At 38.3% G+C, this 12,085-nt stretch overlaps 1 long non-coding RNA gene across 1 annotated transcript; it reads left to right on the top strand.

The window, feature by feature from the left end:
- Window positions 1-8,198: 8,198 nt before the first annotated feature.
- LOC142740717 (uncharacterized) lies at window positions 8,199-10,326 on the top strand. Its single transcript, XR_012880862.1, has 3 exons — window positions 8,199-8,283; window positions 9,263-9,386; window positions 10,238-10,326. It is a non-coding gene; the product is annotated as an uncharacterized LOC142740717 (long non-coding RNA).
- The last annotated feature ends 1,759 nt before the right edge of the window (window positions 10,327-12,085 follow it).

Genomic DNA, 12,085 nt, shown 5'->3' with positions numbered 1-12,085 from the left:
CATTTCTGAACAGGTGACAGTCCCTGAACATCAACCTTGTGACAGGGACAGCCAGTCCATTGCTCTAATGACCACGGGAAGTAAAAGAGCAGTCATTTTGATGAGTAAGGACTGACATTTTTAACAAGGTCCACTGTACCAAACGGAAATGCCCCCTTATTATAACTCTCATATTTGGAGAACACCCAGACACCACGGTCAAAAGATTAAAAGGTAGAAATGCTAAGAGCTTGTTTATGCAGCCCCTGAATCTAGACTGATTAAATCCTGTGTCCCAGGAGGAATGGGTAAGAGTGAAATCGCATCCTTAACCCACATACTTAATCTTCTTGATAGCTTGCATCCGTGGAGTCATGCTCAACCATCTGATTTCTTGACAATTTGTCTCCGCAGCAAGGCAAGAGAGTCACGGACGCCTGGGATATGAGATCACCTCTATTGGGTGTATTTGTACCATAAGAGCAAGGGGGAGCCACCAGGGCAACCGGGAGTGCCAAACCACAGCTGTGGAAAGATATTACCCTTCTATAACTGCAAAACGAGAGTAACACAAATGTATGACTTAATGTAGGACTATAGCATTTATCTATATAGACATGAGAGCACACATAAATATTACATACTGTACGCTCATAAATAAATCTGCATCTTTACCAAGTACTGCAACAACTTCATAAACATCTCTCTTATGTCATTCAAATACAGAAGGTCAACACAGAGAAGAGGGGACCATATGGAAAAAATAAAAATGGGACCCAATGTTGGTCTGCTTGCTACCACCAGACCTCCTATTTTAGGACAGCAAGGTCTGGCACTTCTTTGCCTCTAACTATTGCCATCTGTGAGACGGGAGCTCTATATAGAGTCATACTAGGCCCTTCTTCTTCAAGGGCCCTTTAGCAGCCACAGAGGTTATCTATGATATGATTAAATAAGAAAAATGATGGGTGAAATGGGTTAATAATATCACTATTACCGGATATCTATAATGCCGTTCAATAGCACTGATTTGGATATTGCGTAAAAATATAAAGATTGTTTGAATATGAAGATTTCCAATAGAACGTATTTATACAGCAATGCAGTGCAAGAAGAAATGGAAACCTTGTAGATGTGGACGTTCCACTGTCTCAGAGCCCAGCGGCCATTCAGCCAACCAATGCCATGTAAGAACAGGCATACATTCTAAAAGGGTTCTCTACAGGACATTTCCAAACTCACATACATCTGTGTGTCACTTTGTATAAGTTGCACCATTTTTTTCAGATAGGAATCGACATTATGAGTTTTATTTTATTTATACATGTGTCCTGGAGGACAAGGGTTAACTAACAACTCAGAGGATACCACCGTAAATCACAGCAATGCCACCGTGGATTAATATAGAAGCAACTTCTTTCTGTACTGATACATTATCTTGCAGGGGATATCCCAAGTCTAATTTAGCTGACAGCATGAAGTCGATGTCATTTGCAAGTTACTGGAAGGCAAAGTAGAAACACTTATTTCTTAGGTTATCTACTGTTATTTAATCTATCGCCTCCTTTTCTTGCTCCTGTTTCCTGCCTGCTGCCTGGAGCTCAGCACTATTTAGCCATTTAGCACAATGGAATCTATGAGCCCCCATCCATTTCATGCCCACCGTCAATGGCTGCTGTTATGTTAATGAGAAGTAGGACGCTAATTTATCAATAGCTGCGTGAAAAAGTAGAATCAGTCAGATTGCTGTGCTATGGCAAGAAGCATCAATGATCATTACAAAAGTTACTAGCTTTTGAAGAATTTTTATGTTTTTGTCTTAGAACAATAGAAAATCAGAGAAAAACGAATGATTAAAAATCTATTTTTAATATTAATTTGGGAAATAAAAAAAGTGCTTTTCCTGACTGTAACTTAGTATATATATATATATATATATATATATATATATATATATATATATATATATATATAAATACACTACCGTTCAAAAGTTTGGGGTCACCCAGACAATTTTGTGTTTTCTATGAAAACTCACACTTATATTTATCGAATGAGTTGCAAAATTACTAGAAAATATAGTCAAGACATTGACAAGGTTAGAACTAATGATTTTTATTTGAAATAATAATTTTCTCCGTCAAACTTTGCTTTCGTCAAAGAATGCTCCATTTGCAGCAATTACAGCATTGCAGACCTTTGGCATTCTAGCTCTTAATTTGGTGAGGTAATCGGGAGAAATTTCACCCCATGCTTCCAGAAGCCCCTCCCACAAGTTGGATTGGCTTGATGGGCCCTTCTTGCGTACCATACGGTCAAGCTGCTCCCACAACAGCTCTATGGGGTTGAGATCTGGTGACTGCGTTGGCCACTCCATTACAGATAGAATACCAGCTGCCTGCTTCTTCGCTAAATAGTTCTTGCATAATTTGGAGGTGTGCTTTGGGTCATTGTCCTGTTGTAGGATGAAATTGGCTCCAATCAAGCGCTGTCCACAGGGTATGGCATGGCGTTGCAAAATGGAGTGATAGCCTTCCTTATTCAAAATCCCTTTTACCTTATACAAATCTCCCACTTTACCAGCACCAAAGTAACCTCAGACCATCACATTACCTCCACCATGCTTGACAGATGGCATCAGGCACTCTTCCAGCATCTTTTCAGTAGTTCTGCGTCTCACAAATGTTCTTCTGTGTGATCCAAACACCTCAAACTTCGATTTGTCTGTCCATAACACTTTTTTCCAATCTTCCTCTGTCCAATGTCTGTGTGCTTTTGCCCATATTATTCTTTTCCTTTTATTAGCCAGACTCAGATATGGCTTTTTCTTTGCCACTCTGCCCTGAAGGACAGCATCCCAGAGTCGCCTCTTCACTGTAGATCATTATTTATCTTGTGAATTTCTAGAGATATGTCCTGTCTTGAATATTCTGCATGAGTAAGAGTTAATAATCTTAGCCTGTCTGCTTTGTCACAGTACACGTTGACACTGGCGTTTTGTGGGTACTATTTAATGAAGCTGCCAGTTGAGGACCTGTGAGGCGTCTATTTCTCAAACTAGAGACTCTAATGTACTTGTCTTGTTGCTCAGTTGTGCAGCGGGGCCTCCCACTTCTCTTTCTACTCTGGTTAGAGCCTGTGTGTGCTGTCCTCTGAAGGGAGTAGTACACACCGTTGTAGGAAATCTTCCGTTTCTTGGCAATTTCTCGCATGGAATAGCCTTCATTTCTAAGAACAAGAATAGACTGTCGAGTTTCACATGAAAGCTCTCTTTTTCTAGCCATTTTGAGAGTTTAATCGAACCCACAAATGTAATGCTCCAGATTCTCAACTAGCTCAAAGGAAGGTCAGTTTTATATCTCCTCTAAACAGCGGTGCTAACATAATTGCACAAGGGTTTTCAAGTGTTTTCTAATCATCCATTAGCCTTCTAACACAGTTAGCAAACACAATGTACCATTAGAACACTGGAGTGATGGTTGCTGGAAATGGGCCTCTATACACCTATGTAGATATTGCATTAAAAACCAGACGTTTGCAGCTAGAATAGTCATTTAGCACATTAACAATGTATAGAGTGTATTTCTGATTAATTTAATGTTATCTTCATTGAAAAAAACTGTGCTTTTCTTTCAAAAATAAGGAAATTTCTAAGTGACCCTAAACTTTTGAATGGTAATGTACATATATATATATATAAATAAATCAATCAATCAATCAATAAAATAAAAATAAATACTGATAGAGTAAATGAATGTCAATGTCAATGTATAAACGTTGTTTGACCGATCATCATAATGAAAAGTCACAAAAAATCTAATAGTGATATATATGACTTTAAATGCATTTTTTTTATTGTATGTCGGAGCCGTGTTGTCCAACTGTGTTGTGTACAGACCCTGATCAAGGCTATGAGCCGACCTTAGACTCTATTACTTTGCTATAACTAATGTTATTTGTGCTGCGCTTCCCTTAAATGATGAAAACAAAGTTGAAAAACCACAGCAAATATAACAAAATTTGATTAGGAAGAAAGTGTGCGGCTCGCTCAGTGAGGCAGAAAAACATTTCAATCTTGTGTCAGGCCTGAATTCATGTTTCCCCTGGGGTGTCATATTCTGTCGTATAACAAAGTGAGCTCACTATTTGAAGACCCCAGCTCTTCAGCATTTAAGAAACCAGTTCTGTAACCAGAGATGTGGAATTAGGAATAGTCATGAATAAAGTTATGTCTCGGGGTTATAAATCAATCAATCAATCAATCAATCAATCAATCAATCAATCAATCAATCAATCAATCAATCAATCAATAAATAGATTGTAAGCTCATCTGGCAAGGCCCACTCTCCTATTATATCTGGTCTGTACTGTTCTATTGCACGATGAATTTATTCATTTGATTTTCTTAGAGATAATAATTATAATAATAAATTGTGTTAATGCTAATGTCACTGAATATGCAAATTTTGTTTATGTTGTAGAACAGTTCATCAATTTATTTCAACCTTCCATGCATCTGTTTAGCTATACCCCCAGCTTGAAAGCTATTGGTATCAGAAATATATATTTTTTTTATTAAATAGGGTCTATAATCTGTCCACCATATTTTCGGATACAATTTGTTGTCATACTTGATACATGACTCCTGTAGTGTTGTAGGACTTGGACTAATATACTAATACTCCATACTTTCCGCATAAAGCTACTACTTAGCCAGACCTCCAGTTTAACATCTGTTGTTGCTATCAGTATCTGGAAAAAAAAAAATCAAGTAATGTTAGTAAATACGGTCTAGGAACTGTCCGCCATATTTTGGGACACAACTTTTTGTCATACAAGCTTGATACATGACGCCTGTAATATTGAAGACATGGACGGATATAAAATACTGATCAAAATGTATTGAAAGCGGGTTCCAATATATATATATATATATATATATATATATATATATATATATATAGTACTGTATAATAGATATTAGGCATGTGGGATACAATGGAAGTATGAAGAAGCTAGAAGAACTAAAAAAAATAGAACAAAATTAACTATTTATTTTTCTTATTATTGTAATTATTATTCTTTTTGTACTGGTTTTATGAAGATATTTCTGCTTTTTAATGTAAAGAGACCAAATTATTTTTTAAGCCAAAGTCATAAATGATCAATTACTGTTTACAACACGGTATTCCTGACTGGGAAAGCTCTCAGCAACTCGCTTAGACATCTGTTAATTTAATTAACACAAATTACTCTGTGAACGAACTATAAGTATTAGGATTGTTCACGGAATACCATTTCTTCTCAATATGGGTGTTTGGCAGTCATGTATGTATGTATTTAGAGGGGCAGTTCATGTAATCCAGCACCCAAATAGAAAACGGCCCAATACCATCCCCCAAGATATAAGAATAGCCACTATTCCCAAAGCAAAGCCAGCTAACTATTTCCATAGCAGGACCTTAAACTGAAATCAGTGCAATCCATGTCCACTCATATATCAAATACAGAGCAGCTGGACATCACAAGGAAATAGAGACCAGCCAACAGGCCACTCTCCATCTGTGCCATTTCAGGACCACAGTTCAGGGATGGGAAAATGAATATGTATCAGAGCTGCTTGAGGACAGCTGAGCATCCCCCATCTGTTCACTGTGACAGAGGAGATACTGGGAGACTAACATCGCTCATAAGAGGCTGCGGACTTGTACAGCGCTGATAAAAGTAGCTGTGTCAGCATTTGGGACAATGAATCAAACTGTTTAGACATCACCTTCTATATCAATGGTTCTTTTTCCCTAATTCTGCAACTTTAATAAAAACTTAAAAAGTCACTGGCTTATGATAATTTGTTTAATCAACAAAACAATCACAGAAAAATTAAATGAACGCCCAAACACCTAAAAACTTATTAGAACCAATGGTAACTAATTTTAAAAATACCGAAAAATATTAATACAGCTGTTAAGATCCACATTTCGACTGTGATACCACAGAAACGTAATTATTCCACAGCACATATAGACCATACTCTTTACTCTTAGAAATCACCAATGAGATGGTCAGGTCAAGACACTATGAGATTTAAACCAAGAAGATTCATTGGAAACATAGCAAAAGATAATACGAGACCACAGAGAATAAGTCACTGACACATAGCATTTTATATTAGGGCAACTATCAGATGCACCAAGATAGTGTAACCATTAAATGAGCCTTCAAACTGCTGGTCAGTAAGGTGGCGCATGTCTACGTAAAACACTGATTTGCTCTCAGATGATTTGCCCAGAGGAATCACATGACTAGCCCCATGGAACCCTTCTCATAAAGGAGTTTTGGTGTCAATAAAGTCACAACTTTTAGACAGTCAACTGAATACAAAAGGGAGGCAAGAACAAAAAAGAGTCAGGCCACAACAAGCCTGGATACCATTATATGCCAACAGCCTGAAGAAAGGGGGTATGAATTGGCATGGAGTAAAGAAAGAAGAGAATCTACCCCTTTTGCAGCAATGGTATTGGGATTGAGCATGAATGGAAGAAACGCATAACTCCCTCTTGGTTCTTGAATGATCTCCGTACATTATATCGATGCTCAGTGGATGAGGAAAACCTGCAGGGGGTAATAAGAATAAACTGACTGTTTTCAAACATTCTCTATAAAACACTCGATTTAAATACCCAAAAAAAACAAATAATACGTGCCATCAATTTGGTTGTGTAGAGTATAAGGCTAATGTGTGGCGTTTGATGTAGTGCTATGAGAAGCAGTCATTGATCCTTTGCTATTTTAGTCATGCTCTGAAATTGGTAAATGGAAATTCCAAGGTTTCCCAGTCTATCTTCATGTGGTATTTCAATGATTCTCCCTAGGAGAGACGTTTTCTATCAATGGGGGCCTTATGGACCCCATCAAGGGATTAGCTGGTCGTAACTTTGCAGCTACACCAGGACATGGCTGTAAAAGTCAGTGTGAAGGGGATGAGGAATGTCCTACATTTAAGAAAAAAGTATTGCTGGAATGCAGAATATGTACATAACATATGGTAAATTCCTTTACCGCTTCCAGATAGACGCTTCTTCACTCTCTGCCTGGTGACCCCTACAGGCCCCTATTATAACAACAAATGGAAAGATCTGCCCACAGCTCGGGCATCATGTTCTCAGCTAGTTTATGATCTGGAAAGGACAGAGTCTGAAACTATCAATGGCCTAACACATTTCAGACAGCTCAGCTTGCCTCATTGTTGTCAAATAAGGGACTATTATTCTTGAATGGAACTGCTTATTTTATTACATTTACTACAACCGGGGCCATTTCTACATATATTTAAAGTTTATTTTCAATTTATTCATCTATCATGAAGTGAGAACATGTTCACTGTGAAACAAGCATGACTGTTGAATAAGGATATATCTGGACTGTGGCAGAACCACCAATATTCATGAGGTTAAGACTTAAATGATGTACACAACATACAAGGAAAGCAGGAACAGTCCATAACCCTCTCCACTGTGATCCTGTAAGAATCAAGATCAAAAACGGAGATCTTGTGTTTATTTCTTTTATTAGAATAAGGTATAGTAACTATCAAAGAAGTAGGATAATAAAAGCAGTCTAGAGTATGGATCTGAAAAAGTCAGTAACCAGTTATTTCATTGATGACTGACCAAATGCCATACAGTAATATACAATGTTTCGCATACTTAATAAATAGAAGACCCAAATATAATGGCCAGACCTAGATGAAATATTGTACAAGTCAAAAATAGAAAAACTGTGTTCTTCATATTCATGTTCTCCTTAGTCCACCCAATCGTGAATGTTCTGCTAACTAGTCTATTTGAAGAGATTTCCACTGTGATGGTTTATACATGGCTGTATAAATCTAATATTTCATATCTATCTATCTATCTATCTATCTATCTATCTATCTATCTATCTATCAATCTCAGGGGCGTAGCTAGAGGGGGGGGGGGGCAGATGGGGCATGTTCCCCTTGGGCGCAACTAGTTGGTAGGGAAGGGGGGGCGCCGCAGAGCAGCTGAATGATGCTGATTGGCGCCCTGTATGTCGGACACCTGCAGCAGCTTTCAGCTTCATTAAGAGCCAGGAGATCACGCAGCGGCGTTCTGACTCGGGTCCACTCCCGTGCTGCACCCTCCCAGCATGTAGAGGGCGCCACTGGGCTCTGCATCTGCTCTGCACACACACGGAGTAAATAACAGCCGTGAAGCAGAGGAAGAAGCTCTGCCTACAGCCCGTCCTGCAATAAACCTGTTATCCTGTCAGCAAGGATACATGGTAAGTGTTCATGTGTGTCTGTGTGTATATGTGTATATGTGTGTGTGTATACAGTATGTGTCTCTGTGTATACAGTATGTTTCTCTGTGTTTGTATGTTACAGTGTGTGTGTGTGTGTGTGTGTGTGTGTATATATATATGTCTCTGCATGTGTTTATGTTTCTTTGTAAAAGTGTGTGTTTAATATTAAAGTAGAACATATAAAATGCAGATATCTGTGCTGCCCCTATATACCCTGCTGCCCCTATATACCCTGCTGCCCCTACGTACCCTGTTGCCCCTATATACCCTGCTGCCCCCTATATAGCCTTCTGTCCCCTATATATCCTACTGCCCCTTATATAACATGCTGCCCTTTATATACCCTGCTGCCCCTTATACACGCTGCTGCCCGTATATACCCTGCTAACCCTTATATACCCTGCTGACCCCTATATACCCATGTGTTATCTGTGGTGTTACATAGGACTGCAGGTAACACTACTACATTATCTGTACTGAGAGAGTTATAACTGTGTTATCAGCGGTGTTACATAGGACTGCAGGTAACATCCACTACATTATCTGTACTCAGAAAGTTATCACTGTGTGTTATCTGTGGTGTTACACAGGACTGCAGGTAACATCTACTACATTATCTGTACTCAGTTATGACTGTGTTATCTGTGGTGTTACATAGGGCTGCACGTAAAATCTACAACTATATTTGTACTGGGTATATATGGGTCTGTTTGTGAATGTGTCTTTGTGCTTCTATATATGTGCCTTTTATGTATTTGTATATGTTTCTGTCTGTGTAATTATCTGCCGGTGTGTGTATATGCGTCTGTACGTCTATATATTTACCTGTATGTATATATTCCAGATGTGTGTATGTATATTTGCTTGTATGTCTAAATACCTGTCTTTATGTATGTACAGTATATATGTTCCAGTATGTGCATGTCTATATATGTGGTTAATTTTATTTTTTTTGTAGGGGGCGGCAATAGAGAGTCCCGCACAGGGCGCCATCCAACCTAAGGCCGGCCCTGGCTGTCACCGACCCTAGTCAGAAGGAACTCCGCCGCTGCCTGCGTCGCATGACCTCCTCGGCTCCTCCGGTAAGTCACGTCAGGCAGAGCAAAGAGTGGTAGTGGTAGGCTACCACTCACCGGTCTGTTTACAGTGTGGCGCTAAGTACAAGGGGGGAGTGTGGCGCTATTTAAAAGGGTGGGAATGTGGCGCTATTTACAAGGGGGGTGTGTGTGGCGCTATTTACAAAGAGGCAGTGTGCTGTGTGTGGCACTCTCTACAAGGGGGGCTGTGTGGCGCTATTTACAAGGTGGGCTGTGTGTGGCACTATCTACAAGGGGCCGTCTGACACCTCATTGATTGGTAGAGAAAGTAAACATGGCAAGGGGGAAGGAGATGGCGGGAAATAAGTTGGGGGGGCGCCAATCTGAATCTTCCTCGGGTGCAGGTGAACCTAGCTACACCTCTGATCTATCAATCTATCACATATCTATCTATCTATCTATCTATCTATCTATCTATCTATCTATCTATCTATCTATCTATCTATCTATCTAATTACTCATTATCTATCTATCTATCTATTTACTCATTATCTATCTATCTATCTATCTATCTATCTATCTATCTATCTATCTATCTATCTATCTATCTATCTATCTATCTATCTATCTATCTATCTATTTCACATCACATCTATCTGTCTAGAGTTACAATGAGTTCAGAAGCTACAAAGGCTAATAAGATAAAACATGCTTTTTCATTCAAATAAAAGAAAATTTGCAGCATTCAGTCAGGGAATTGCAAGTGAATAGGTTTTGCAGAACCAGTAAAGATAATTAATGTACGCTAATTAATACGTATGGGAACACTGAGACCCCTCTTCTACCCCCTAGTAATTAGTGACTATATCCTTTTCTCCTCTAACACGTTATTTAAGGCTACGCTTCTAATGAATGTTTGATGACCCTGCTCTCCAGGAGAAGAATGCATATGAACCAAATCCCTCTAAGACTTGTTTTAAAAGGTAAATGTAAAGGTCTAGTCACATCCTCAGATCCATTGCTGTATGTTCAGTAATAAAAACAGTTTCATCCAGCATCTGATATTCTGGCAATGCTTTCTGGTTTAAAACTGCTCAGTGTTACTCAGAGTCTGATAACATGTTCCATTGAAAAAATTTTGTGCAATAATCTAACGGACACATGTGTTCCCTATATTGTATCATCTGTCTTACCAGAGCATAATATTCTCCCCCCAGAAAACTGGCCCGGAAGGAATTAAGGCCAGTAGTAAACAGTTCTGCTATTATATCCATGCATCATAGTGCTAGGTCTTCTTGATAATATGCTGGAATAAAACTGACCTTGAAGAGGGTAACACAATGCTGATGATAAGACTAAATGTTTCATCAGTATACAACATGATTTCTCAATGTTCAACGTATTAAAAGTAAAAATTCTCATAACCTCATGGCATGGGAAAAAAAAAATACATTTACAACAGGAAAGAAATCACATAATATATAATCACAGCTAAACTCAACATATTTTTATGAGAAGAATGAAACATTTATAGCAGCCTGTCTTCTGTGAATGGAGAGCTCGATTATCTATGTATGTCAGGCAAGAAACCCTTCGTCTGCAAGCAGTCCATTCACAGAGTACAGACCGCTATAAATGGCTCCTGTGTTCTAATGATGGTTCCTGCAGGACAGTGGTTTAAGAATAGTTTTTTCCTTCTGCTGTGTAGGTTTATTATTAGAATCACTACTACTTTTTACAGTATCAATGCTTATAATATCATTATATGATGTGATTGACCATAATATAATTCCCTGTTATAATAGTTAAAAAAACATTTGTGATGATACACGACTATATTCAAGATTTAGCCGTAAAATCAAGTTTAAATAGGATTTTCCTCCAAAACCTAATGATTATAATATATTAGTAAATCAGAATTGAGAGTAGAAGTAATTCGGTTTCTTTTTCCACTTCACACAGCAGTATTTTGGTCAGTACTTTGGTTAAGTATTTGGAAGTAAAAACCAGGAGTGATAAATAAACAGAAAAAGTATAATGGAAAGATTTGCACCTCTTCCATGTTTTGGAACCACTCCTAGTTTTTGCTTACAAATACTGATGCAAAATACTGACCAAAATACGCGAGTGTGAAAGTGGCTTTAAACAGATTTCAGAATTTTTTTCTTGAGTTGGACCAGGTATTTTGGCAAATGTGGAAGGTTTTGCATTAGAAAGATTATTTTTACATTTGTTGAGTGGACACAGAAGTAGAAAGGAGGATGACAATAATCTGCAATTGCTTATTGACAATCACTGGTTCTAAAAAGGCCTTAACTAGATCTTCATTAACTTGCCACTAAAATCATATGTCAGAAATATTATCCTAGAAACTGCTGTCATGGTTTATATCAAGCATGTCCTGAATGAGGATGTTTTAGGAATTCATTGTCAAGCCCTGAGCTAAATAGTCATATTAACAACTACAGTAGATCTGCTGTTGAATAAGGCATACATAGTCAGGCAGATTTAATGCTGTGTCTGGGTCTAGAAAGTGTCTAAAAATGTGCAAATTGATGTTTGCGCCTCATTAAACACTTTTTAGAAGTGTTCCAAAAGGAGACATGTCTTAGCTGGAAAGGGCGTGGCTTGTCAAAACGGGGGTTTGGCTTAAAATGTGCCAAAGTACGTAGAAAAACTGCCACAAAATTCTGGCGCCAAAATAAGCCAAATCAAAATTGATACACGGATGAGAAAAGCGTCAT

This window comes from Rhinoderma darwinii, chromosome 2 (genome assembly GCF_050947455.1).
Source record: "Rhinoderma darwinii isolate aRhiDar2 chromosome 2, aRhiDar2.hap1, whole genome shotgun sequence".
In the NCBI taxonomy this organism is placed as follows: domain Eukaryota; kingdom Metazoa; phylum Chordata; class Amphibia; order Anura; family Rhinodermatidae; genus Rhinoderma; species Rhinoderma darwinii.
Note: the sequence above shows the minus strand (reverse complement) of the source record. Positions and strands in the feature narration are given on the sequence as shown.